The sequence below is a fragment of the Adiantum capillus-veneris genome, chromosome 3, assembly GCF_014529385.1.
Source record: "Adiantum capillus-veneris isolate H3 chromosome 3, ASM1452938v2, whole genome shotgun sequence".
NCBI lineage: Eukaryota > Viridiplantae > Streptophyta > Polypodiopsida > Polypodiales > Pteridaceae > Adiantum > Adiantum capillus-veneris.
This window is the reverse complement of record NC_140933.1, coordinates 112,578,380-112,587,366: the sequence shown is the minus strand read 5'-3', so window position 1 is coordinate 112,587,366 and position 8,987 is coordinate 112,578,380. Positions and strand designations below refer to the sequence as shown.

At 45.7% G+C, this 8,987-nt stretch overlaps 1 pseudogene; it reads right to left on the bottom strand.

The window, feature by feature from the left end:
- Positions 1-223: 223 nt before the first annotated feature.
- LOC147461500 (uncharacterized) lies at positions 224-2,144 on the bottom strand (annotated as a pseudogene).
- Positions 2,145-8,987: the final 6,843 nt, after the last annotated feature.

Below are 8,987 nucleotides of genomic sequence, written 5' to 3'. Positions count from 1 at the left end.
GGCGGAAATGTGCTAATAAAACATCGATGGATACAAAATGAAAAGTACATAAGGGCTCAAGAGTCAAAAAACCTAAAGGACTTAGGACATGCCTCAAGGATAACAAAAAGTACAAAGGGCTATGTAGTATGTAGAGTCGTAGACTCAAGAGTCTAGACTCGAGAGTGATCAATGATCATCAAACTCAAGAAGTGCTCGCCTGCTGAATCTCCATATCGTCGTCCTAGTCAAGGTCGTCAGCGACGTATGAGGCCTCGGGAGGCTCGCATTGAGGCTCGAAGTCCTCCTCTAGCTCCTCCAAAAGTGCATCGGCCATAGATGGATTCTCTTGTGCCATCTCCCACTCAGTGAAGGGATCTGCCTTGTGTGTGACGCTCTTGGCAAGCATGCGCAAGTTAGCGCTCACAAACACCAAATCATTGGCCCTCTCGACCCCAAGGCGATTCCTCTTCTTAGAGGCAATGTGGCTATACACACTCCATAGTTGCTCTAAGCAACTAGTGGTACATGCTTGGCTAAGGACACGAACAGCCAAGCGCTGCAAATGTGGGCCATCTCCTCCATAGTCCTCCCACCACAAAACCGAGCCAATCTTGTTGCGATCAATTTGTGCATTTACACATCCATAGGAGCCCTTCTTTTGCCTATAGTAGAGTAGCTCATCTCTAATCTTGCGCCTAGTGACACTGCTAGGCTCAAGGCGCTCCAATGCAAGCCGCCATCCTTTGCTCACCTCCTTGTCGGTCTCTTGACACCTTCCCTGAAACTCAGGATCAAGCACATAAGCTGCCACATGAAGTGGAGAGTAGTATCCATTCCACCTCGACTCACACAAGCCATGAATCTCCGCATACTGAACAGGGTCAGGCACAAGCTTCTCAAGTGCCTCTATCATCTGATCCATGGCTTCGTAGACTTTGCCAATCCATGGATGCAAGCTATCCACAACTCGAAGTAGGTGTAGAATAGGCTTGACCATGGCGTCAAGAGTCTTCACCTCCTCCCACCAAGCGGGGTCATCGGTCCATTCTCGGCATTTCAATCATGTTGCTGATGGAAACTCCGGCATGGCCTGGAACTCATCACTGAGAGAGAGGCCCCTTAAGGCTCCGTCACATGTAGACAAGCGGCCTAGCATAAGCCAATTGAATGCAAATCTTGTCTCTGAATATTTGAGCAAGGACAAGTGGCTCCTCTTTGAGAATTCATGGCGTACGTTTTGATGGTTGAGCACAAAGGAGACAATTCGAGAGGCGTCACCAATGGTGGGTGAAATCCATGACAAGTTCCCTATGTCCTTGAGGAGGTTATTGAGGCAATGCGCCATGCAAAATGTGACATGGATGCTGGGATACATGCCCTCAATGATAGCCCCGGCTGTCCTATTTGACGCCTCTCCATCTGCAACCATACAAAGGACATAGTCCGGGCCGATGATCTCTATAGTGCTTCTCCACTCCACAACAAGCATATCCGCGGCCTTGCCACTATCGGATTCATCATGTGACTCCACAAAGTACGTCTCCCTCCGAGAGTAGGCCACCACTCCGTGGATGGACCGCTTGCGGGTGTATCTCCATCCATCTACAAGGAGAGAGACGTCATTGGTCTCCCACAAATCCTTTGTTGCTTGGGCTGCTTGCTCCACGGCAAGCTTCTCTTTGTCAAGGAGGGTGGTGCGAAGCCTCTCCGATGAAGGTGACACATAAGAGGAGCCATATTCCCCTATTTTCGTAACCATGGTTCGAAAGTATGGAGACCTATCCACACAAAATAGAGCATGTTGTGTTAGTATGGAGAGTCGAGAGTCGAGAAGCTAGAACCCATAATGAACACAAAATGGAAGATTGCAATGTGCATATGCCAAGGGAAACTCATCGCGAAGCATGGAAGGCAATGTGGTCATGGAAGAAGAATCGGGCAACCAACCTATCCACCTCTTCCTTCAATTTAGGATTCCAATTTTCGTTGAGGGTGCTTTGGCGATGCGCAATTGAAGAGGACGGTGTAGATGCATTTGTCTTGAAGGCTTGAGAGATGTCGTCAAGGTTGGTTTCCCTTTGCTCTCGCGGTGTCGCTCTGGCGAAGGGATCAACGGCAACAAAACGGCCCCTCTTGGCCGCTTCCGCGACCTCATACACCATGAGCTTCTCAAGAAGATCCAACCTCTTCTCAGGAGTTACTCGAGGGCAAAACTTCACCTCGTGACCGGATTCATGAAGATGGGCTCGCACTTTGTTTGAACCACCCGTTCTCTTGTACGGGCATAGCTTGCATGTCCATGGTCTTGCACCGCCACCTTTGCCACGCGTGCTAAAGTCGACTTCATCCCACCACCACCATGTTTGCATGGCGGGCCTCCTTCGAGAAGAGCCGGCTTGAGAAGTGGAATTAGCTTGAGATGACATGATGGAGTCTGGAGAGAGAGTAGAGCTTAGAAGTTAGAGGAGTTAGAGGAGCTAATAGCTTAGCAGTTGGAGAGCTTGTGTGGAGAAAGAGTAGAGGAGAGCTTCAAAGTTGAGAAGGTAGAAGAGGGAGAGAGTGGAGACTCAAGGGTAGAGTGTAGATAAAAAAGGCTTAGAAGTCTCTAGAAGGTAGACCGTACGGCACCTACTCGTGGAGATTGAGTAGAGAGGAGAGCTTCAGGGAATAAGAGGCCCAAGGGGACTTTTATAGCCTCCCAAGGGCCAACCCCCCCTCCCCCAAAAATATGGTCGTTGGCTGCAAAAGGCCGTTTTAAACTGTCAGTTTTTTCAAATTTTGACTTTTTTTGCCCGCCTGAAATTTTCTGTTCCCGGCACCATCCCCGGTCCCTTTCCTGCCGTCCCCGGTCCCCGGCTGCCTACGACTCCTCCGTCCGGCCGCAAAAACCGTCCGTCCCAATCCCCCCGGCCCAGTTTCGGGCGTCCCCTTGCCCTAGGGCCCGTCCCCTTGCCCTAGGGCCCGTCCCCTGTAACTATGGACAGAGCACATGGGAGACGGATCTATTGTAGCTTAGTGGATTTTCGCAAAGCATTTGACATGGTACCAAGAGCTCGATCGATGCGCAGAATATAGGAGATGGGGGTGCCCATAGAGGTGATTTGGGGGATTATGGCTTTGTACAGATCAGTGATGGGACATGTACGCACTCCGGAAGGAGTATCTGATTTAGTTCACTCTACTATTGGAGTGAAGCAGGGCTGCCCATTGTCTCCTACTCTATTTGGTATGTATGTTGATGAGGTGTCTGATTACATTGACAGAGAGGATGACAGGGGTGCCCAGCTAGCAGGGACGTGGATCCCATTGTTGCTATATGCTGATGATATTGTGTTGATATCTGACTCACCAAAAGGTATGCAACGAAATTTGGATGCACTACACAGTTTTGCAGAGGATAGTGGATTGTGTGTAAACCTAGGTAAAACCAAGGTTATCGTGTTTAACACCACACCGCAATGGGTCAGGAGATCAATACCTACTTTCAAATATGGTCAGGAGATTGTGGAGTATAGAGATGCATACACTTACATGGGGGTAGTCTTTACTGGGCCGAGATTTTCTTTGAGAAGAGCAGCGAGACTACACTAACTAGTGCTGGTGCGGCTCTGGGAGGAATGGAGAGGATGTGTTCGCAGGTTCAATTCCAGGAACCTAGGACAAAGTTATGGCTCTTTGATACTTTGGTTGCCTCTACTATGTTATATGGGGTGCAGGTTTGGGGACCTTCTGTAGGCCAGGATGGTTGGTGTTGCTAAATTAGCTTTATTTGATATAAAAATAATTCTAAATGAATTATTGGATTTATAAGTGAGTTTTCTCACTTGGAATACCAAGAAAATAATTCTAAATGAATTATTGGAATTTTAAGTGAGAGGGTTTTTATCCGAGTACAGAGTATCCCTAGTGCGTCATTCAAAGTAATGACGGGAGCACTGTGAATGGGAATATCTGTAAGGCCACCGGGAACGGGTACTTCTGATGCGTCACATTGGATGGGTGACAGGGAGCATCGGAAAGAAGTATACGACCATCCGGGAACGGACATCTCTCATGTGTCATAGGATGGGTGACATAGAGCATCGTGAAGGAGATTGTACCGTAAGTTCGGTAGGAAAGGACTAGGTGACGGATATTCCTGATGCGTCACAAGATGGGTGACGTGTGCATCAGAAAGGGGATATCCATAATCGAGAGGAAATCCGAACAGGAAAAGAAGAATACGCGTAAAGACGCAAGCACAAGAATAAAGATGGGTTCTGAGAAGTTTTTCTTTAAAAAAAGAAAAAAAATTTAACGAGTTTTCCGGGAAGAGCAAACGCTTGCGAGGAATCTATGTCTGCATTGCATTCGTGCATGTGGTTGCATCCAGGGATGCCTGGGAAGTGTTGTGAAAAGCATTGATTTAAACTTATAAGGTTTTATTGAGTTTTTGGGCAGGTTCAGACCAATTTTGAAATATACCGCCAGCGAATTCTCTCTCCCTATTTCGGGTAGAACGGCCAAAAAAAAAAACGGCCGTGATCTCTACGCGAGCAGCTATTTGTGTCGTGGCCAAGGAGCTATAAAAACACCACATGCCCTCACAGAAAAGGAGTTACTAACGTCAGCAAGAGAAGACTCTGCCGCCAGATAACGCAAGAGATCGCGAGACTATGAAGCATGGAAGTCGCTTTTCCCGCGCAAGAGCGACAGGTACCTATTATGGATTCGCCATACAAATTGTTGTCGCGTGTTTGTGTGTGTGTTTGCAGGTACTTCATCGCGAAGGAGAAGCGAGAAGGCTTCAGCCTACGCTTGGGAATTTCGGGAACGGAATCCGGAAATTGTCTGCGGAGTCTCGACTCTGAGTATAGACGGAAAAAGGATTGAGAGCTCGTCTCTTGGATTTCCCTTACGGAAGGGACGACCATCGAGTCAGAGAATTAGAACGGAGGGGTTTTCTCCGGTTCTTGTGCTTGTAAAAAGATTCTCCATAATAAAGGATTGTCTTTAAGAGGGGGGACCAGCCCATCTTCTGGTCCCCAGTTCTCTCTCTCTCTCTCTCTCTCTCTCTCTCTCTCTCTCTCTCTCTCTCTCTCTCTCTCTATCCTCTCGCTTCAATATTAAGTGATAAACTCTATTTATCCGAGTATATTTTATAGTGCTATGCGCTCCCGTTTGTGACAGTGGTATCAGAGCATGGTCTCCTCTCTTTTTCTGTAAAGGAGGACGACTCTGGGAAGATACGGGAAGAAGCCATGACAAGCCAAGAGAGAAGTAAGCAAGCGGAACCCTAAGCTCTGCAGGAAAAGCTCGCAGAGTTGGCAAAAAAAATTCTCTCTGCAGGAAGTTGACACAAGACTTGGGATTCTCTACGAAGACAACAAGAGCATGATGCTCAAGAGCCTAGAGAATCCAAGGAGCGGAATGCTCAAGATCCTTCAAAATCCAGCAAATATCCATGAACATCAATGCAGAACCATAGCCAAGAAATCCCGTCATTCCGGGAAGGATATGAAGAAGGTCTTTAGACCTCTGAACACTCCGGTCAAGTTTGATACTTTTGACGGAAGGGAAGATGTCCTGAAAGCTACTGCTTTCATTCGACAGTTTGAAGTTTCCTTTGCAAACGACAATTTCTTAGAAATGTCGAAGGTGAGACATGTGAACAAACACTTCAAGGGGGATTGCGAGTACTTGGTGGTATACCAAAGCTTTGCAAGAAACTTACAACAAGACTGAATTTTCCGACAAAATTTTTTTCCTCTACGCTTAGAGGAAGGCATCCAAGAAGATTGGGATCGGTTTGCCCAATAGGAACACGAGCAAGTCAAAGCAAGTAGTGGAAAACACTGCTGGTGGTAATAACTCGCAAGAGGAAAAGATTGGAAAGAAGTGCCACCGTGCACAAGGAATCTTCAGATTAGAACCGTCTGCCTACATGAGCGACGGCCCGAAACAAGAACCTTCTTTAGCGAACTCTGTTTGTGAAAGAAAGACATCGAGCTTAATGCTCTATGACTTGGGCATTCCCTATGTGGGAGGACACAAGAGGTTTAATACCCTCCAGACTAACAGCGCAGGATTATGCGCAAGGACAGATACCTAGATTGATTTCTAGGAGGAATATTCTTCTCGAGGTTGAGAGGGCGAAAGTGAGTTAACAGATTCTCGGAAAGACGTGAATGATGAGTTGTTACGTGGCTTGTAAGTTTATGATTGGTGAAGGATATCCTCGAGTTACTAGAGGAAGGACATGAACCGGTAAGGTAAGTATTGAATTTTTGTTTAATTTATTTTCTAAGTTCTCTTTTGAGAAAGGACTAGCTCAACTCACCATTAAGCAAGATTTGAAATTTTCCGGTTTCTCCCCGGCAGTTCAATTGGAGCTCTACAGTTGAGGACAACTGTTTATAAGTGAGAGGGATGTTGCTAAATTGGCTTTATTTGATATAAAAATAATTCTAAATGAATTATTTGATTTATGAGTGAGAGAGTTTTCTCACTTGGAACACCAAGAAAATAATTATAAATGAATTATTGGAGTTTTAAGTGAGAGGGTTTTTCTCACTGGAGACATCCAAGTACAAAGTATCCCTAGTGTGTCATTCAAAGTAATGACAGGAGCACTGTTGAAGGGAATATCTGTAAGGCCACCAGGAACGGGTGCTTCTGATGCGTCACATCGGATGGGTGACAGGGAGTATCGGAAAGAAGTATCTGACCATCTAGGAACGGACATCTCTGATGCGTCATAGGATGGGTGACATAGAGCATCGTGAAGGGGATTGTACCGTAAGTTCGGTAGGAAAGGACTAGGTGATGGGTATTCTTGATACGTCACAGGGTGGGTGACAGGTGCATCGGAAAGGGGATATCCATAGTCGAGAGGAAATCCGAACTGGAAAAGAGGAATACGTGTAAAGACGCAAGCACAAGAATAAAGATGGGTTCTGAGAAGCTTTTCTTACAAAAAAGCGGAAAATTTTAACGAGTTTTTCGAGAAGAGCAAATGCTTTCCCGCGAGGGATCTATGTCTGCATTGCATTTGTGCATGCAATTGCATCCAGGGATGCCTGGGAAGTGTTGTGAAAAGCATTGATTTAAACTTATAAGGTTTTATTGAGGTTTTGGGCAGATTCAGACCAATTTTGAACTTGAGTTTAGTTTAGCCAGATGTTTTTCTCATTAATGCATGCTCAATTTTGATCATTGTATATATATAACAAATCGACATGCATTTCTTTTCTCACAATTTGGCAATTCAACCTATCTATTGAAATAAAGGAAAATTGACTAGGCTTGATTGAGAATAAGATGGGTGTCTCAAAGATGGTTCCAGGGCTTAAAGACTAAATGGTCGATATCACTAGGTTGAACGGTGCAACCTCCAAACAACTACCAAAGTAGGTTAAGTTTGCAACCCTTGTGCTCGATTCAATTACCCTCTTTAGTAGCCCTTTGTCGTATATGAAGCAATATGGGTCACAACTTGCTTCTTTACAATGCCAATCAAGTCCCAAGCTGAGCTATTATTGGTGTCTATGAATTGGTTCTACTCAGTTTCACGTGTCACCACAACAAAACCCAAGGCGACAACAATCACAACCAACTAACAAAGTAACCAGCTTCGCTCTAAAATCTATTAGACTAGGTATGGCAAAGTCCCACCAAGCAAGAGTAGTTAGCTTTATTTACATTGTTTTCTTGCAAAATCCTTTCTTTTGACTCGTCCCTGAAGTCTGAACTCGTTCACTTGAATTTCTAACCGATTCAAGGGTAAGCTGAGAATATATACACTTCAAAGACCAAACGCTGTTGTCGCTACCAACAGCACAACTTCTTGGCTGCGGCTACCACACGCACCTGCTGCCCAAACTTGGACAACCAGTGTGTAGCTGGCCTAAGGACTTAGGGTATGGTCACGCACGGCTTAGCTATCAATTATTGGTAACTATGCCAACTATGCAAAGACAAAGCATTAAATGAATAACTCAGCCTCCTGCATGGTCACACGAGGCTTAGTTATTCATTCATCCTCCCAACGATGCCTTGAACTTGACAACTATGCCAAAATCGACATAGTTACAAAGCATAGGCTTAGTAAGTCATTTAATGCTCCTTTCTGCGTGTGACCAAGAATGAGGCTTAGTTATTTGTTCAAATAACTGATAACTAAGCCTCCCGTCACCATTGCCTTATTGCATTACAAAACCGACCCTAAAGGAGCAAAATGCTCGGAGTGGGAGTCCAGGAGTTATTGTCATAAGCTTACCTTCTTGGAAAAGGTGCGCACTCCGCAGGCTACAAGTGTCAACAATGTGCGCATGCATGCGCCATGCGAAGGCGGAGGGGGAGGGGGAGGCGCAGGCAACGCGCACACACATCATTGACCGACTGGAGTGACAGTGTGGAATAATCGGAATCATATAATAATAATAATCTATAGTAATATTTTAATCTCGCCGTTCAAGGCCCAATGGGGAAACATTTCTAAAGGAGGTAGTTTTTATGGGCCTTTTGGTCACGCCTGAGGTTCTGAAGAGAGAGAGAGAGAGAGAGAGAGAGAGACCTTCGAAGTTTGCATGCGTCACGACTGTAATAACAGGAGTCGGGTTGCAGCTTGTTCTGTGTGACCACGTGCACCTTAAAAGGAAAAATCTTTTAAAAACGTCCGTTCTGGCTCCTGCAAACAGCCTGATGAAGAGCCAGAGACTGATCAGGAGCTGGTAGCTGCAGCAGCTGACATCCAGTACTTCTAAGGTTTTTTGGAGTAGTTGAGCCTTGAGGTCGACGACCATCTCCGTCGGTCCGTCAATGTGGTAACACATTGACAACTCTACGGCAATGCATTATCCAACCCATTTTCAAAAAGAAACCTTTAGAAATTATCCGAGCTATTTTTTCTATTTTACTTTTTGGCTTTTCCTCCTGCTACTAACTGGCCTTACTAAATTTGCAAGCCGCAGATTTTGTGAGCTCTCAGCAGAGGAACACATTTCCCTAACATGACACGAGCATAA